The sequence below is a fragment of the Macrotis lagotis genome, chromosome 3 (genome assembly GCF_037893015.1).
Source record: "Macrotis lagotis isolate mMagLag1 chromosome 3, bilby.v1.9.chrom.fasta, whole genome shotgun sequence".
In the NCBI taxonomy this organism is placed as follows: Eukaryota; Metazoa; Chordata; class Mammalia; order Peramelemorphia; family Peramelidae; genus Macrotis; species Macrotis lagotis.
The window spans coordinates 67,719,412-67,739,918 of NC_133660.1; positions in this window are offsets into that span (position 1 = coordinate 67,719,412).

The window sequence follows — 20,507 nt, forward strand, 5'->3', positions numbered from 1 at the left end:
AATTACAGCAATGGAGGTTTTAAGTACCATGGACAAGTTCACTTAATTTGTTCTTTTCAAGGAGACACATTAAGCCATCCCTTATACATCTTTTAATTTAGAGTTCTGATTTTATCTATTCAATAGGAGCTCAAATTGGACTGAACATTTGAAAGTAAAGAATTGTTTCTCATAACTCAAGAGGCAAGAATATAAGTGCCAAACTCCCCACTCCTCCAAACTCAGTCCCACTGAGAAAATTAGTTAGTTGGAGGGTGTACTTTATTTTAAGACCAACAGCCCCAGGGTAGACACTGGGGATGAGTCTATGGGCTAATGTAGGGAGTGAGTGGGATTAGTTTATACCATCAAGGAGCAATCTGAAAAATAAGGGTTCCATGTCAATCACAGTTGAATATGAGTCTATCAGTCCTAAGAGTTAGGTGAGCATTGTTCCTAAGGAATGGCTGATGGCCTCTGCTGTCCTCAGCCAATCAAAAGGGAGTGGGGTTCAGATTTTTGAATATGGGAAGGTGGAGACAGGCACTGAGAGGTACACAGTGCCCTGGAAAAGTTTTGGGAGCACTGGGAAGAGTTCATTTTTCTTTGTGAAGAGCAGAGCCATCCTGAAATGGGTTTACCCCAAGAGAGGGACCTGTGCCTTGGAAAGCATCATGGTTCTGGTGCTGTCCAGTGAGCTGATGATCAGATATCATCATAGTTCCAACCATCACAACTCAAAAATGGAAGATTAAAGAAAAAAGACCATACTTACAATTAGCTCATCATATAACAGATTAGAATGTATTAGAATATTATCATTTCATAGTACAGGTTAGTGCTTGCCCAGCATTGTTAATGTGCAGTGGTTGCCTCACTGATATAGGAGGAATCAAAACTTTAAGAGACTCCTCAGTAGTCAGTCCATCTCCAATTGTCCTGTTTCCTAAAAATCAGGCACTGGGATGAATGATTCTGGTAAAGACAAGTAAGAAGAATTCCCTGCACAGATATCCCTCACTAAAAATAAATAAACATAATTGCAGCTCACACCTACAACCATCTGGTTGGTTGGTGTGGTCATCTTCAACATGAAGGAGTAGTGGTAGTGGTAGTGGTAGTAGTAGTAGTAGTAGTAGTAGTAGTAGTAGTAGTAGTAGTAGTAGTAGTAGTAGTAATAGTGAAGGAAGATCATCTAAGGGATGGATTAACTGGGGCACAGCAAGCCTTCTAAATGAAGACGCTTCAGCATACTAGGTGCTACTCTTTATTTGGCAACTATGTATTGCTTTACAAATGATGGAGGAAAGTTTCAGAGCTGACTGCTGACCTACAGCTATTTCTATGAACCATTTCTGAATATTTTAGCACTTCTTGATCTCCATAACGAAGATCTGAATGAAAATAGGAGAAGGATTTTAGATTCAAAGCATAGTATAAGAATATTTTTCCTTATAAATATGAGTTTTATGAAATACGTGTTTATAATGATTATGAATGGGAAAAATGAAGGAAAAGACTACTTAGAGCTGGTTATTAGATTTTTTCCCCTGTGTTAATGGAGGCTGGCATTTTATAGAGCATTTTTAACACATGGAAATCCTTCCTCATTTATGCTTATCAGGAATGAAATGAACTAGGATTCAAAAGCTTGAAAATTCTACTCAATCTAATGAGTATAGCAACTCAGTGATTCTTAATATCTATCTATCTATCTATCTATCTATCTATCTATCTATCTATCTATATACATATATATGTATATATGGGATAAGGCCTGAGATTTCTTCAGTAGAATATTATAGATTAGAAAGAGTTCTGCCCCTCCTCCCCTGACAAGCAACTTCTGGGGTATTATGACTGAAATGTAAAGAGTCAACTAAGCCTGTCTTATCTGTTGAAGTCCTGATGTCCATACATTCCTTGGGGCTGGAGGGGTAATTCTGTCTCTGTTTGAATTATATGCTTTTTCTTTAGATTAGTTTTGCATTTAGATTATGAAGACCACATTCCTTATTGATGGTCACTCAAGTGAGTTTGGGTTAGAAGGTCAGTTATGATTGAAAAACCTAAGCTCTGATGACCCTTGAAATGAAGGCTTTCCTGGGAACTCTGATTTGATAACACAACTGTGTCACTCATGGCCTCACTTGTTGATAGCCCTGTTTCCAAATTTCTTGACCTATGTTGCATCCTGCCAGAATACATCCTTCCCAAATTAAAGTTACATCATTGTTTTTATCCTGTATGCTAATTTTGTGGTTTTCTGCTATAAGAACTGCTTGATACTTTGAATAAATGGCTCTGCTAGTTGTCCTGCTAGCATCCCAACTAAGCCTAGCATGTTTCTTTTTTTCTTCTGAGCTGAATAAATCCCCTGGTAGATGGGGAACTCAACAATTCCTAAATAATGAGGATGGGTCATTGTGTGTGGGGGGTCACATTAGGATATATTACCCTTAGGGTCTTTGTCTCTTTGTCTTATTCTCTGTCTATAAGGTTGAGTGGGGCCCGCTTCTTGAGAAGAGAATAAAGTTTTTTTCTCTTCATACCTTGAGAAATCTCTGAAATTTATTTAAGTGGTTACAATTGTCCCACACATATATGTATATAAAATGTATACATATTTAACAGGCATATATGCTATAAGTGTATATGGCACATGCACATACATATATTGTATACATGCATTTACACTGCATATGTGTGCATTGCATGCATAATCATATATTTACATAAACATGCATGTATGAACACACATGCACACTCATATTTATATACCTATGTATCAAAGAAAGGGTGACATGGAAAAATGGTAGACAATCAAGACCATGTGGAATAGGAGTTTTGAACAAATAGACCACTTTTAAACCTATTGATATTTAATGTAAATTTGATCAATCCAGTGCTAGTAACCACATATGTAGCATGTTCTTATGGTTTGAAGGGAATTTCTTGGGGAGAAGAAAAAATGTTAGCACCAATGTGGTATTATTTTAGTCTTTTTCACTGTCACCAAAACTTGACCACTCAATAATTTGTTTCCCTTTCTAGGAGACAGAAACTATACTTTCTGAGAAAAATTAGGGACTTCTATTTTCAAATGGGTAATCAAAGAAGAGTTAGGATTGCAGCTGCTTAGGGTAGTTTGGGTAATTATTGGAAACCTTCCCAAGTCCTCTTAATTCTAGAACTTCCCAATTGTTAATTAATTTCTATTGATTATACAAATAGCTTTGTTCTTGTATGTATTTATTTGCAGTTGTATCTGCATTAGACTATAGACCCCTTGAGGCCAGGGAGCAAATCTTGCCTCTTTTTGTATACTTAGCATTTGACACAGTGCCTGACTCAGTCATTTTGTTTTTTGTTCTTGTTGTTGATCTATCTTGTCCAGTTTTTCATGACTTTATTTGGTATGTGTTTGCAAAACTACTGGAGTGATTTATCATTTGATTCTCCAACTTATTTTACATATGAGGAAACTGAGGCAGAGTTGTGTGACTTGCCAGGGTCTCACACTAGTAAGTTTCTGAGGCTGAATTTGAACTCAGGTCTTCCTCTCTCTAGGCCCAATACTTTACCTGCTGATAGCAGTAGGCACATAGTTGCTCATACTTTGGTCATTTCAGTCATATTTGAGTCTTTGTGACCCCATTTGTTTCTTTCTTCCATTTTTTTTTGGCAAAGATACTGGAATAGCTGACCCTTGTCTTCTCCAGGTCGTTTTACAGATCAGGAAACAAAGCACAGGAACACTTAATAAATGCTTAATTAGAAAGTAGAGGCATCCAGATATTATTTTTACTTTATTTTTCTTTTTCCTTCTGGCAAAGAGTTTAAATTTTTGTAGAAAAAGAACAAACAAAAGTAGTCAGTTGAAAACCAGGATATAGTATGAAAATATCTAGTTATTCTGAATGATCAGGGTCACCAAAATCAGGAAAAATTCATCTTTGAAAGCGTAAATAACTGGAAGATGTGAGGGCTCAATCACTGTCAATGCTCTTGGAAGATCATGGAAAATGAAAGAGATTTCATAGAACTAATGAATGAAATTCTAAATGAATGAATTCTCTGAATTCAAAACCACTGAGTTTGGGTTAGAATTTGGGTCAAATTCTAGAGCATAGTATGAAAGGATATAATACAAATCTAGGAAAGAACATGATCACCTCATGGAACCAGTTTGACTTCACAAAAGTAAAAGTCATATATGAAATTAAACTCATTTACTTTTTTTTTAATCATTGGTTTTTGTGCTTGCCTTGACTCACCAAATCCTATAAGAATTAGTCCAATGCCAGAAGGGCCATATCCATCCTAGCATTTCTCCTCAGGCTCCTTGATATCATTTCCATCAGCCCCTAAACATATATATTTCTCAAGGCTCTGTCCTGGGTCTTTTCTTTTTATATTGTGTCTCTTGGTGAACTCATTAACTCTATGGGTTTAATGATCATATTCATGCAAATGTCTCATAAATCTGGATTTCAAACAGTCTATCCTTGAAATTTTGTCCACCTGTCTCCTAGACCTTAAAAACTAGATGTCTCATTGATGAATCAGATTCAACATAATCTACAACAGAATATTATTATCCAAGTCACCTCCATTTTCTCCTTGGTACCAACTTTAATTCTAACTCATTTTACCCTTTCTTCAATGTCCAATTAATTGTCAAATTTTGTCACTTCTACCTTCACAATTTCTCTCTTTTCTCATACAGTCATCATTTATTATTTCTTGCCTAAAATTTGGCAACAGATTCCAAATTGGTTTCTCTAACTCCTCTCTCCCTGCTCCAATCAATTTTCCATGCTGTTGACTTTCCAATCAGTAAACCCAAGTGGTCCCCAATTGCCTCTAGGATAAAATAAAATCTTCTGTTTAGCTTCCCTTCCCCACTTATCTTTCCAGACTCATAGCATATTAGATGCCCTATTCCCTTCCCTTCCCTTGCAATCCAATCAAGCTGGCCTTTTCTCTGTTCTTTACAAGTGGCAATCCATCTTTATACTGACTGTCCCCTAATCTAGGAAAATATTCCCCTCACCTCCACCTTAGAATCTCTCCCCTTCAAGATGCAGCTCATGCATAAACTTCTATAAGAAGTCTTTCTTTCCACCTGTCCTAAATACCTTATCTGATCTAGGTTAAAGGGGAGCAATACATATACCTAAAAGTTTATAAAACTAAACTTACAAAGAAATAAGAGGACAAGGGAACAGGAATAAAGGAAGGAATTTTAGAAGGGTGTATAGATAAAGATTTAAAATAGTTAGGGAGAGGTTAAGGAAGGGACTCTTAGAGGGTGAACAGAATAAATAATATGCAGCTTAGGGATAAGATAAGTAAGGAATTCTTTTAAAGTGTTTGGAATATACTTAACCCCATTGCCTTAAATAAATAAAGAAAAAAAAAATTTAAGTGTTTGGAATAGGGAAGGAATGGTTAGAAGAAAACTATTTTGTTAAATTTCCATTTTTCTTCCTGAAGTATTACACTCAGTTCTGTTGCATAGAGTATTTCTGGTAAGATTCTAACTCCTTTGTCTTCTGAAATATCTTATTTATGATAAGATAATGTCTTATCTTCTTTGATACTGACTGTTGTTCTAAATATATTACTTTTGACCCTGAAATTTGAGCCCTGAAATTTGACTATAATATTACTAGGAGCATTCATTTTGGAGACTCGGGGGGGATCTTACAATTTTTCTTACAATTTTTACTTTATCCCTTGGATCTAAGATATCAGGGCAATTTTTCTTGTTAATTTCTTGAAATATGCTATGTAAGTTCTTTTTTGGTTCATGTCTTTAATGTAGTCCAATGATTCTTTTTATTTTCCATGTCTGTTGCTTTTTCCATTGAGATATTTCACATTTTCTTCTACTTTTTTCATTCTTTTGACTTTATTTTGTTGTTTTTTTGATAAGGCAAGGAGTCATTATCTTCCATTTTCCTAATTATAATTTTTGAAGAATGGTTTTCTTCAGTGAAATTTTGCATCTGTTTTTTACATTTGGTCAATTATGTTTTTAACAGAGTTCTTTTTTTTTTTAGGTTTTTGCAAGGCAAATGGGGTTAAGTAGCTTTCCCAAAAACCACACAGCTAGGTAATCATTAAGTGTCTGAGGCCGGATCTGAACTCAGGTATTCCTGACTCCAGGGCCTGTGCACTATCCACTTCGCCACCTAGCCTCCCCCCAGAGTTCTTTTCTTCAGTTAATTTTTGTACCTTCTTTTTCCCTTTGCCAATTCTATTTTTTAAAAAAATTCTCTTCAGTGAACGTTTGTGCCTCTTTTGCCATTAGGTCAATTCTTTTTTTAAAGATGTTATTTTCTTCATTTTTTTGTGCCTCTTTAATTAAGTTGTTAATTTTCTTTTCATAATTTCCTTGAATTACTCTCATTTCTTTTTCCAATTTTTCCTCTACTGGAAGAAGAACTTACCTGTTTCTAACACTTCTAAGAATTCTTTGGTTTGGGTAAAATTAACATTTTTCCTTTGAGACTTTTTAGTTTTTAAATGATTATTTTCTTCTGTTTATGTTTTAGTTCTTACCACCATAGTAGCTTTTCTACTTTTTTGTATCTAATTTTTCCAAACTATTTCTTGACTTTAAACTGTTTTCAGAGCTATTTCTGGGAGTCTGCAAGTTTTTGTTGTTTCCAAGGTGGAGTGAGCCTGAGAGGGGTGGTTGCTGTCCTCCTCATTTTACAGATGAGGAAATTGAGACAAACAGATATTAAATGACTTATCCAATTTCACACAGCTGGGAAGTATCTGAGATTGAATATGCACTTAAGCTTCTTGATTCCAGAGCTTTATTCTGTATTCCACATACCTGCCCCAGAGATGAGTGATAACAAATGAGTGCTTGAAGTAAAAGCAAGCCCCAGAAATTCCAGTACTTAGGGGCTATTTATGGTTCACTGCAGGGTGTCTTTCATGATTCCATCTGCTGATGTCCTATAGTGTCCCACCTCAGCACTGGTTCATCATTTGCAAAAGATACAGCATTCTCACATTAGTCTTAGGATATGAGCTCATTAGCTAAAGTTTATAGAAATTTCAACTCTAAACAAATTTGAAGTCCAGTGAAGAGAATTATGGAGAATCAGGGGAAATATTTGTCATGCAGAACAATTTCAAAATCAGGGTTCAGTGAAACATAAAGAATAATTTTAATCACATATTAATAATATTAATGGAATTATCCATGTGTAAATCTTTAGTCAATACCCTTAGTCAACTAGGTGACAGAGTAGAGTGCTGAATCTGGGGTCAAGGAGGTCAGTGTTTTAATCTTTTTTTTTTTTTTTAGGTTTTTTTTCCCAAGGCAAATGGGGTTAAGTGGCTTGCCCAAGGTCACACAGCTAGGTAATTATTAAGTGTCTGAGGTCAGATTTGAACCCAGGTACTCCTGACTCCACTGTGCCACCTAGCCGACGCCCCCAGTGTTTTAATCTTGATTCAGATATTGACTAACTGTGTAAACCTAGGCAATTCCCTTGACCTCTGCCTCAGTTTCCTCATCTATAAAATTAGATAATAATAGCATAACCTCACAGGGTTATTGTGAGGATTAAATGACATAAATGCAAAGACCTTTGAAATCCTTAAAGTGATATTTAAATGCTAGCTATTATTATTTTCATGTCTTATATGAGCATTCTCAATTATTAACTTTTTTCAGAGTTATTTCTTCCTAGAGTTTGACATTAGGTTTGTATTTGGTAACATTTTCTTAAAGGTAACATGATATGGATCATTTACCAAATCATTTATTTCTGGCTTATACAGTGTCAATGTGAATTGATATTTGAAAATATCCTGTGCCAAGTTATTTTGTAATGTCAGTAATATCTTATTATAATTGTCAAATTGTGGAATCATATAAAAAGTTATCTTTTTTAAACAAAATTTAAAAATATGTAAAATGAATTAGAGAATACTTAAAATTCGATGACTGCTTCCTGTGCCTTATCATACAGGGGAAGTAGTATTGGACTCTCCAAGGGCAAAAACTCTGTGTGATACCACCAGACTAGAAAGATTTAGACAACGGCCCTTATGATATATGACCTTTGTCCAAAGACAAGACTAGCTAAGTTCAAAGGAACATCATGAGAATGTTGACTATCAGAAGATAAAATTTCTTCAACAAAAGCAACTCACAAATATCCTTCACTAAGCTATAAAAATGTTCTAGTTTGCTAATGGAATCTCAGATCCTGGACCTATTCAAATGCAGTATTTGGGCATGACCTTTTTACATGTGGCCTCTCTTAAAAGTTTGATACCCATTCAAAAATATATCTCAAAAGCCCCTTGGTGTGTATACTTTTACCATTAAGCCTAATAAGACATGAATTCAAGTAAAAGACTTCAAAGAGCAGAGGAAATGAAGTTCAATTTCTATACCATTATTATTTTAACAAATTAAGTTCTTTTTAACCACTTGTTCTTAGGATTTCTTTAGGTCAAATCCATTTTTTATTATAGAAAGTATAGTCTTTAAACTCTTCAGTTCTTTCCCCTTATTCTCCTTTTTTATTATTGCTTTTCATTCATTTTATGTACCTTAAAATAATTAAATACAGCTAATTCTTACTTTTGACTTTTTTGCTTATTAATAACCTAAATTGTTAGTATAGTACTTGGCATGCAATAAATATACATTGATTTAGTGTGTTTGTTTCCTCAACTATTTGATGAAAAGGTCAGAGCACTGGAGCTAGAGTCATAAAAGTCTGAGATCAAATACACTATGTGAACCTGGGCAAGTCACTTAGCCTCTTCGCATAAGAATTCAAGAGCACCTATCTCCCAGCACTGATAGGAGGAGCAAATGAATTAATATATGAAAAGCATTTTAAGCATCATATATTAGCTAATATTATTATGTTTAGGCATAATCAGTGACTGCATATTTCTGCTGTTAATAAAAATAACAACTTGCAGGTAGACCATGTCCAGGGCTAACTTAAATTTGTGATGGGAATAAAATGAAATAAACACATAAAATTTAACAAAATGGTTTACTTGGTTAACAAAGAAATGATTACCTAGACATAACAAAGGAAGAGTATTGAGATAAGAGAGTAGATATTCATGCATGGATGTAGCATTGATTCTATTGAGCATAGCATCCCTGCCTCTGCAGTGCCTATGGTGGTGGGCAAGTCAAATATCAGGAGCTGCTGGATCCTCTCAGTGGTAATGATACTATAATTTTCATTTAGGTAACCAAAAAACTTGATTTCCAATCCAAGTCTCAGTCTCCTGAGCATTTCACATAGTGGGGGAGGGGGATGAGTTCTGGTGGAGTTTCTCCTACTAAATCTTAGTTCTTAGTGGCAAAATCTTAAATTGTTTTGAGGCTATTACTGAACAAAATTGACTGGAGCTTTAGAAGCCTGGCATAACCAGAACTGGAGGAGGAAAATAAAATTTGGCTGCAAGGAAAAGAAAATGGTAACTAGTCAAAAGCTTGGGTATAGAAGAAAGTCCTTAGACAACTGACCATCCCAAAGGAACTTGCTTGTGGCAGGGCTCAGTCAAGGCTTCCAGGTGATCAATCTGGGCCATTTTAAGACTTGGCCAGGGCCAGTGGGAAGGACCCACAGCTGCAAAGGCATGGGTTATTTGAGTGTAGCAGCAGCCCCAACAACATCAGCACAAGCATCATCAGCACCAGGAGCAGCAGTAGCAGCAGAAGCAGCAGCTGGGTGGCCCAGGTAGAAGCAGAGGGGCAGCAGTGAGTCCTGGGTTCCCAGCAGCATGTGAAGAGTAGAGTCTTGGAGGGTTCAATTACAAGTGCTGACCCTACCATCTCTTAAGCAAGGGGTCAAGAAACTAGAGAGTTAAGAAAGGGTGGCCAGACTGAGTTTTCACCCTCAAACCAGAACCCTGGTGTCATTCATTTGTTCTTCTACTTCCTATATGTTTGTGCATTGAGTATATTGAAAATAATACAATATGGTGAAAAAGACTGGCACAATACTGCAAGAGGCTTCCTTCAGCTGGGACTGGTTACCACTCTCATGGCTCCCCTGCCTTCCTCCTTGCATGGTAGACACTAGGATACCAAGGGGGTAAGCCCCAGAGGGTTTCAGAAAGCCAACACCCTGTGTGATTGAGAAAAGGGAAAAAAATCATTCACTATTATTGAAGAAATTGAATTGTTTTCTACATTTACTAGCAGCAGTAAATAACTACTCTTAGACACATGATCAACTTTTCCATAATGGAAATTTTTTTAATTGCATGCAACTTCATAGTTTTGAGAGTATTATTGAAAGCATAGATTATTGATCACAGGGCACTTATATGATTGTGATATTTTTATTCCCACAGAGTAGTTTAAATATTGTATTTATTGTCAACAAAAGCAACATACTTCTATCATTTCCACAAAGTAAAGAAAACTGGTGTGATTTTCCTTGAAATTATTGACAAAGTGTAAACTTTTCATCTTTTTTTCCTTAAAAAGTGCATATAAAATGTCACATAGATATTTGGTACCATAGTATTTATATGGCCAAAAGATTTTATTATAGAACTAGGAAAAAATTACAATAAAATTCATCTTGAAGATCAAATTGTCAAGAATGTCAAAGAAAATAATGAAAATAGTAGGAAGTAATGGCACTGGCAGTGTCAGATCTCAAATTGTACTCCAAAGTAGAAATCACCAAAACTTGTTGGCACTGGTTCAATTCTTCTTCTCCTGCTACTTCATCCAAAAGCTTAAATGAAAGGGTTACAACTTCTAAATCTTCTCTACCAACATAGCTGATGAAAAAGCAGAACTTGTACTAAGCAAAATTTACAAGCAAGCAAGATCATCTTTAGCATTTTTTAAATCTAATTCTTTTTTTTTTTTAGGTTTTTGCAAGGCAATGGGGTTAAGTGGCTTGCCCAAGGCCACAGAGTTAGGTAATTATTAAGTGTCTGAGACCACATTTGAACCCAGGTACCCCTGACTCCAGGGCCGGTGCTTTATCCACTACACTACCTAGCCGCCCCAAATCTAATTCTTAAGTGGTGAAGAATTTACTTTTTTTTTTTTTAAATCATACCTTTATCTCCAAATGTTTAAATGATTTCTCACTTTTAAAAGTTTACCCTCGTGGGCGGCTAGGTGGCTTAGTGGATAAAGCATCGGCCTTGGAGTCAGGAGTACCTGGGTTCAAATCCTGTCTCAGATACTTAATAATTACCTAGCTGTGTGGCCTTCGGCAAGCCACTTAACCCTGTTTGCCTTACAAGAAAAAAAACCCTAAAAAAAAAAGTTTATCCTAGGGGTGGGATGGAGACAAGATGGCAGGAATTCCTGGAAACTCATTCCCCAAAAATCTCCAGAACGTCAAATTATGACTCTAGCCAAAATTTAGAGAGGGCAGAACCCAGAGAAAGACTAAGTGATAAAATTTTCTAGTCCAAGACAACTTAGAAAATCCACAGAAAAAGTCTATTTCACTGGGACCGGGAGTTGGAAAGAGCAGCAGCCAGGCTGGAGCAAACCAGCTCCAGCCATCCAGGAACAGCCCCATGTAGCACCTGGGTGCCTGGGAATACCTGAGCAGAGGGGGCTGGTTTCCAGACCTCTCTGGAAACTAGCCTCAGAGCAGCCCTATAGGATGATCTTGTAGCAGGAATCAGGGAAGACACCCTGCATGTCCAGAGCTCTCAGCCCACAGATGGTAAGGAGGTTGGGGGAGGTTGCAGAAGTCTCTCTGCTCTCCCTGGGGCAGGACTCGGCTATATGCCCATAGTCAAGTCCAGGTTGCAGTCTGGGGCTCCACAACACCACCATAGCCAAGTAGGGACCCTCCTTACAGCACTAGGGCAGAGGGAAAGCTCTCTAGTCATCCATATACCAGAGCATAAGCAAGAGAACATTCAGAGTCTCTCATAAGACTTTAGAGGAATTAAGGTTCCAGTGGTGTGTTCAAACCCCCCCCCCCCCAAAGTCCTGGCAGTGCAGTAAATCAGTCATAGGTTAAGGGAATGAGCAAACAAGAGAAAAAGAAGAATCTGACAATAGAAAATTACTTTGGTCCCTTGGAGGATCAAAATACTCAGAAGATAACAAAATCAAAGCGTTTGTATCCAAAACTTCCAAGAGAAATAGAAAATGGGCTTAGGCTATAGATGAACTCAAAAAAAGACTTTGAAAAGCAATTAAGGGAAGTAGAGGAAAAGTTTGGAGGAGAAATGAGAGCAATGCAGATAAATCATGAGAACCAAGTCAGCAGTTTAGTGAAAAAAAATACAAAAAAATTGAAGAAAATAAACTGTTAAAAACCAGTTTAGGCAAAATGGAAAAAGCCACATAAAAGGAAAATGAGGGGAAGAATGCCTTAAAAAAAAGCAGAATTGGCCAGCTGGAAAAGGAGATTAAAAAAAGTTCTCTGAAGAAAATAAGTCCTTCAAATGTAGAATGGAACTAAAGGAAGCCAATGACTTTGCGAGAAATCAGGAAGAAATAAAACGATATCAAAATAATTAGAAGAAAATGTGAAATATCTCATTGGAAAAACAACTTTAGTCTTAGATTTAAAAGTACAGAGGTGATTAGGGAGAGCATTCTCACAACCAGTGAAAACAAAGTAATGGAAACAAGAGATGGAAGAGAAGGTGTGAGGAACAGGAAATAAGCCAGAATGACTCCATCCTAGAGTGTATAGAGGGGATTAAAATTTAAGAAAACTAGAAAATATTCACAGAAGTGAACATATTTAGAAAAGATAGTTAGAAAACATATTTAGAAAAGATAAGTCAAAAATTATTGGGCTATCTGAAAATCATGACCAGCAAAAGAACCTAGACTTCATTTTTCAAGAAATAATACAACAAAATTGCCCTGAGATCCTAGAAGCAGAGGGCAAAATAGAAATCAAGAGAATACACAGATCACCTACTGGAAGAAATCCCAAAAGAAAAACTCTCAGGAATATTATAGCTAAATTCCCAAAATCCCATGTCAAAGAGAAAATACTAAAAGCAGGGGCAGCTAGTGGCACAGTGAATAGAACAACAGCTTTGGATTCAGGAGGACTTGAGTTCAAATCTGTCTTCAGATACTTAGTAATTACCTAGCTGTGTGACCTTGGGCAAGTTACTTAATCTCATTGCCTTGAAAAAATTAAAAAAAAAAGAAAATACTAAAAACTCCCAGAAACAATCAATTCAACTACCAGGGCTCTATAGTCAGGATTACACAGGATTTGTCAGCATCTACATTAAGGGTTTCTAAGGCTTAGAATATGATATTTTGGAAGGCAAAAGGACTTAGATTACAACCAAGGATCAAGTATCCAGCAAAACTGAACATCCTCTTTCAGGGAAAAGATGGACTTTAAATGAAACAGGGAACTTTCAAACTTCCCTATTGAAATAACCAGAGCTGAACAGAAAGTTTGATCTCCAAGTAGAGGACTCAGGTGAACCATAAAGGGGGGGGGTGGGTGGAAGAGAAGGACTAATTATGAAGAACTTAATGATGTTTAACTATTTGTATTCCTGCATGGGAAAAATATACAGATAACTCATATGAACTTTCTCATTTATTAGAGCAGTTAGAAGGAGCATATATAGATAATGCACAGGAAGGAGCTGAATATAATGGTATAATATAATAATAAGATGGAGTCAGTGGGTGATAAGAAAAGTACTGGGAGGAAAGGAGGGGAAGAAAGGGCTAAAATATTTCACATAAGAGTCAAGATAAAGCTTTTGCAATGGTGTGGAAAGGGGGAAGGCAAGAGGGAATAAATGAGTAAGCCTTCATTCTCATTAGAAATGCCTCAGAGAGGAAATAACATACACAGTTAATAGGGTATAGAATCTATCTTACCCTAGAGAAAAAAATGAGAAGAAAGGGATGGGATAAGAGGGAATGTGGTGAGGGAAGGAGGGAGTAGGTGGGAAGGTAGGAAGGAGGGAGAAGAGATGGAAGATTGTGAGAAAGGGTACTCAGATACAAAAATGTCTGAGCAGGGACAGGGGGAAAGGATAGAGAGAATGGAATAAATGAGAGTGGGGCAGAATAGAATGGAATGAAATATAGCTAGTAATAGCGACTATGGGAAAAATAGTGAAGCAACTTCCCTGGTGGACTTATGATAAAGAAGGCGACTCATCCCAGAGACAGAGCCATTGTAATCTGAACAGACTAAAGTCCACTTTTCTTTCTCTTTCACTGTTCTTGAAGTTTCTCTTTCTTTTTTGGGTGAGAGGGGGGTTCATGTTCACTCTCAAAAAAAGATCATTGTAATAATATTAAATAAATAAACAAAGAATTTATCCTTTACTTTCATAAAAATCATATATATATATATATATATATATATATATATATATATATATATATAGTTTATTTATCTTAAAATCCAGAGTGCCTAACTTGGTAACCTTGGCAACCACCAACAATGCCCTCAATACCTCCAGGAAAAATCTTACAATTTCCATGATCCCACTCACAGCTGGATTTTTACCTCTGATGATTATCAATAAGAAAACTTGAGGGGCGCCTAGGTGGCGCAGTGGGTAAAGCATCAGCCCTGGAGTCAGGAGTACCTGGGTTCAAATCCTGTCTCAGACACTTAATAATTACCTAGCTGTGTGGCCTTGGGTAAGCCACATAACCCCATTTGCCTTGCCAAGAAACCTTTAAAAAAAGATTCAGTTCAAATATTACATTCTGCAGAAGTATTTTCCAAGATATTTTAGACATGCCCCATTTAAGTTTACCTTATATTTGCTTTGCATATACCTGTTATTAACCTAATGATTTACATATCTTCCCTACAAGAATGTTGACTCTTTGAGGGCAGGAGATGTTTTTGCCTTTTTTTAAAACTCCAGTACTTAGCACTGGAGTGAGCATATAATCAATGTTTACTGATGAATTATCAGATTAAAATGAAATTGTTACAAATATTTATCTTTCTTTTCCTATCCATCATCTGCAATGTAAAGTAGTCAAGAGTACAAGACTTAGAATTGGGGATCTGTCCAATCCCAGTCTTTTCAGTCTGTGTCAGATCACTAGATGAATCACTAGACTACTTATAACTTTAGTTCCTTAGCTGTAAATGTAATGACACATAAGCTAAGACAACCCGGATCTCATAAGGCTTTTCTCTGTTTAACCATATGTGAAGATATGAATGAGAAATGATGTACTTTGATGTTCTCTAGAGCCAGGACAAACATTTAGAAGAGGAGATCTCTGCATTACTGACATGCTTCATCAATTCATATTGAGAGTCAAGTATCTGATTTTTCCATGATTAAATTCAATTTTGTAATACTTTGGAAGAATGGGTATCATAGAATACAAAACTTTCATAACAATAGGCTTTGGACCTGGGTTCATATTCAGGTTCTTAATCAGTCTGTAAGATTGGAAAGTCACAGAATCTTTCTAGTCTTCAATTTCTTCATCTCTAGAATGAAGGGAGGTGTTGGGCTAGTAGTAAGCAGTAATGGTAGTAGTAGCAGTAACAGTAGTTGTAGTAGAAGCAGCAGCAATAGCAGTAAGAATAACAATGGCAGCAGTACTACTAGTAATAGCAATAGTTATGGTAGTGGTATTACTAGTAGCAGCAGTAACAGTAATAGTAATAATAGTAGCAGGAATAATAGTAATACTTAAAGTTGTAGTATTTGAATGAGCAGCAGAGTTATAATAGTAATAGTAGTGGTAATAATAGTTGCAGTTGTAGTAATGGTAGTTGTAGCAGCATTAGAAGTAGTAACAGCTGCAGTAGTAGCAGTAATAGTAGCAATAACTTAATAGTAGTACTGTTAATAGCAATAGTAGCGTAACAATAGCAGCAGTAGTAGTAGTAGTAATAGTAGTAGTAGAGCAGTAATAGTAATAATAGTAGCAGCAATAGTTAATTGTACTTTTAATAGTAGTAGCATCAGCAGTAGAACTAGGAGTTGTAGTAGTAATAGCAGCATCAGTACTATTAGTAGTTGCAGTAATAGCCTCAGTTTCCTCATTTGTAAAATGAGTTGGAGAAGAAAATGGCAACCTACTTCAGTAATTTTGCTAGGAAAACCTCAAATGAAGTTATGAACATTCATACATGACTGAAAAATAATTGAACAACATAGTTGATGAAAAGCAGGGCTTGCACTAAGCAAAATTAACAAGCAGGTAAGGTAACCTTCAGCATGCCCTTTGCCTTTTCCTCTTTTAAAAAAATTTAAGTTAATGAAGCATTTATTTTTTTCCCTCCTATCTACCTTTTCCCTATGGAGGAAGCTCCAAATGACAAAATCAAAAGAAAACTTTTAACTATTATCTATAATCAATTAGAAAAAATTCCCATCTTGGCCATGCCCCAAAATGTGTCTTATTTTGCATATTTACTATATCAACTTTATATCAGAATGTTATACCTTTTCCACTTTAATTTACCTTCTTTCCTCATCTTTCCTTGACCCCATTACCTTCGAGGTTAAAAAAATTGCTTAATTGCCTAAACATTTTGCCTTAACCCTGGAAGGAGGATTGGATTGAGAGCATCATTATTTCAATATCTAAACTAATTCTCTAGAGTCCTTAAAGTGTCCCATTTCCTTTTTATAGAGTTTTGACTTATTTCTAGACTCTGGTCTTCAAGAGAAATTCAAAAGAGTACTTTGAAAGATAGACTTTTGATAAAATAAGAAAAATGAAAGTGTGTGCCCATTGGCAAGCTAGTGGTTACTTACAAGAAGGCAATGAGGATGGTGAAGACCTAAGTCTTATTTTTCTGCATTCCCACAGAAACCTGCACACTGCTGAATCTCAGGTTGCTTGATTAAAATTGGGAAGAGCTTATCTTTTATTTCCAGCTGATGAAAATAAAGACATGTCAAGAAAGTCATGTTTGGGATCAGAATGCAAGATAAGTAGAATGAGGGTGAGGTAAAAACACAAAACCCAGGACTCTGACTTGGGGAAGAGGGAGGGGTAGCAGAGCTATTATTCCTTTGGCAACCAGTTCATTTTTTCATAGGGTCCTTCCCATCTTCTCTGAGACCTTGATGGAAATGATCTGTAAACTCTTCAATAACTCTTTGGAACACAAAGCAAAACCCTGATCAGGAAGTTCATTAAATAAAACCTATAGAACTGGAAGGTGTTCATAATCTCCCAAGTATTTCAAACAAGATGGTGTCTTGGGAGTTTTTGTTGCCTCTTCCCTACATAGTCAAACAAAACCCCCAATCCACTGACTGACAATTTGTTGTGTTTATGGTTTATACAAAGAAAAGACCTTTCAAATCTTTCTGCTTGTCCTCAGACTTGCCAGCTGGAAGTCTGAGAACAACTTATTTTCCTGGATACTACCTGACAAGGCAACCAAAACAGTTGAGTGATTCTTGTGCCCCCCCCCCCCCCAGATAAAACCTGATATTTGGGTGATTTAATGGATGAATTAGACCCATATAGGGAAATTTGGTCATCTGTATACTAGGGCATGTTTGAATCTACTCCTGTTCTAAAGGAGAGGGGTGAAACTTAGGTTCAAAACCCGGAAGATTCCTAGCTTTGACCTGTTAAGGTAATTAATGAGTTAAGCAAACCCTTCCCCAAGAAGAAACTAGTTCTGGAGATGCTTTCTGTCTTTCAAATTAACTAGGAGTTTCTTAAAACTTGAATGTTTCCTAAGTACCATGTAATGGATTCCTTGTTTGTAATTTGATTGTTGCATTGTTCTGGCCCTGTGGCAGCTTATCAATACCTTAATTGAATGGGTTTGTCATTCCAGATTTCTCCATCTCTGTATGAGTGCTTGGGACCTTTCTGAACCTAATACCATTATCCCCCCCCATCCTCCAATCCCCCCAAAGAACTAATGGAGCATGGGGGAAAATCTCTTAAACCCCCTCAAAACTGTTGGTAGTTTATACATAATCCATATGAAGAACATATACCAATTTAACTTGACATTTCATCTCTAAGGAAAAAAGCCCATCTAGCACACTTCTAGTTAATCTTTTGCCTTGATTGGGATGCTTTAATTTGGTACCTGATTAAATGATAGGTAAGAAATGGTTTGTGGTTTTCTTTGAAAATTGCACAGGATACAGCAAATCAATTTAATGATTCATTATCCCAATCATTAGCAATGGCACACAGATTTTCAGTGTTTCCTGTTCTTAGAAAGTTGATTATAACTTTCTCATAGATGCTTAGCCCAAATTCCTAAGCAGACATGGGACAAAGATATTCACTCTTCTGCAACACCCTGGCATCTTTCTTGATTACAAACCAAAGACAGCCTATTTTGTCCACAGCCCTTTTCCCCTTCAATTTTACAAAAAAAAAAAAAAAGATAAACTAATTTTACAAAAACAGTTGAGATGGGAGAATATAATCTCACCTGGTATGGGTTAACAAGTGATTTTCTCAAAATAACTGATGACCAACTTGTTCATTTACATTTCAGAAAAAGGAACTTACACATGAATAAATGAGACATTTCTTCCTTACTTCTATATAAAATTAAGCTCTCAGAACATTGTGCTACAGAAGTTCTGAATTTAGTCAGATCTGGAGTTCAGATTTATTTACTAATTTATTTACTAATTGTCTGACCTTGGACAAATCACTTAACATCTATTAATCCTCATCTTCTTCCTCTGTAAAATGGAGACACCAATATTTGCCATTCTTATGTCTAGGGTTATTATGAGAAAAGCATAAACCTTAAAATAGTATCTAGATATTTTAATAGTATCAATATATTTTATTCATCAGTGTTGAAAGAATTTCTTTTATCAATAAAATTTAACATTTCAACTTATAGTCTTAGAATAAATGAATGAATAAAAAAGTATTTATTAAGTGATTACTGTGTCCTGATTCATATCTAACCCCTGGACTCAGATAACTCTAAAGGAGAAACAGAGGCTGATAACTTAGCACAGTATCCTTCACTCTAATCCAGTTCATTTGTTAGTCAAAGTATTCCGGATGTCATGGTCTTCTTTGAGAACAAAGGGCAAACATTATCACCACTGTGTTATGACTTGTGTGGTAAGCACTAATAGTAGAAATATTCATTTATTTCAATTTAATTCCCTTTTTATTTTTTAACTTTTTCCAGATTTCAAAGATTTGAGTTATAAATTTGATCCTTTCTACCCTTCCCTTGTCCCTCACTTAACTAGTAAGCAATCAGATGTTACTTTATGTAAAAATTTCCATTTCAGTCACTTTGTATAAGAAAACTCAAAGGAAAGAGACAAAAAAAGAAAGGAAGTGAAAAAGAGCATACTTTTGTCTGTATTCAAACAAAATCATTTCATCATTCTTCCTTTGGGATTATTTTATATTATTATTATTGTTGTTATTATTATTATTATTTTGCTGAGAATAGCTGTAATTCAGAGTTTTTCATAGACCAATATTAATGTTACTGTATATAGAGTTCTTCATATGAATTATGTACAAGCTACCAACAGTTCTGAGGGGATTTAAGAGATTTTTTCCCCCATACTCCATTAGTTCTTTGGGAGGATTGGAGGATGGGGGGATAATGGGAGTGGGTTCAGAAAGGTCCCACTTACAGGGATAACTTACAAAAGACTTCCATCAGTTCTTTTGATTTATTTTTGCAAGGCAATGGGGTTAAATGACTTGCCCAAGATCACACAGCTAAGTAAGTATTAAGTGTCTGAGGCAGGATTTGAACTCAGGTCCTCTTGATCCCATAGTTGGTGCTCTATCCACTGAGCCACCTAGCTACCCCCAATTAAGTCTTTTCCAGGTTTTTCTGAAATCATGCTTGTTATATCTTATAGAACAATCATATTCCATTATAATCTTATATTACAGTTTGTTTAACCAGTCCCCAATTGATGGGCATCCATTCAATTTCTAATTCTTAGCCACCACAAAAAGAACTGCCATAAATATTTTTGTACAAATAGATCTTTTCCTTTTTTGGATGTGGTAGAAACACTTAAAAAAGATGCAGTCTTGACCCTCAAGCAGCCAGCATTCTAAAAAGGGAAAGACAGCACATAAATGGGAATAGTGATAGGGTGGGTATACATAGATGGGCAGATGGGAAGAAGGCCTGAAAGGGTTGTGAAGCTGATAAATAGTATGATTTCTATAGTCAGTCAGTAAATGTAGTTTATTTAACCAATAGGCTAGTATGTACAAACTCAGCCCTGAGTCTCAGTCATCAATTAAATTAGATAGTAGGGGTCAGCCTTCAAAATAAGTGGATTAAATCCTCAGGGATGAGGGGCAAAGATTCTAAAAGATTCAGTAGGGATGAATAGGTCTCAGGTCTGGGTCCAGGGAGAAATAGGTCAGTTCTGTCAGATAAAAGCTGAGATGGCCTCAGGGATAGATAGCTATGGGGCTTCAGCATGCAAAACAGTTAAGTGACTGAACAAGGTCAAAGGGTCAATAAGTGCCAAAGATTGATCTTAAAGCCAATTTTTCCAGACTCTGAAGTCAGTTTTCTTTATACTCTACCACATTGCCTAGA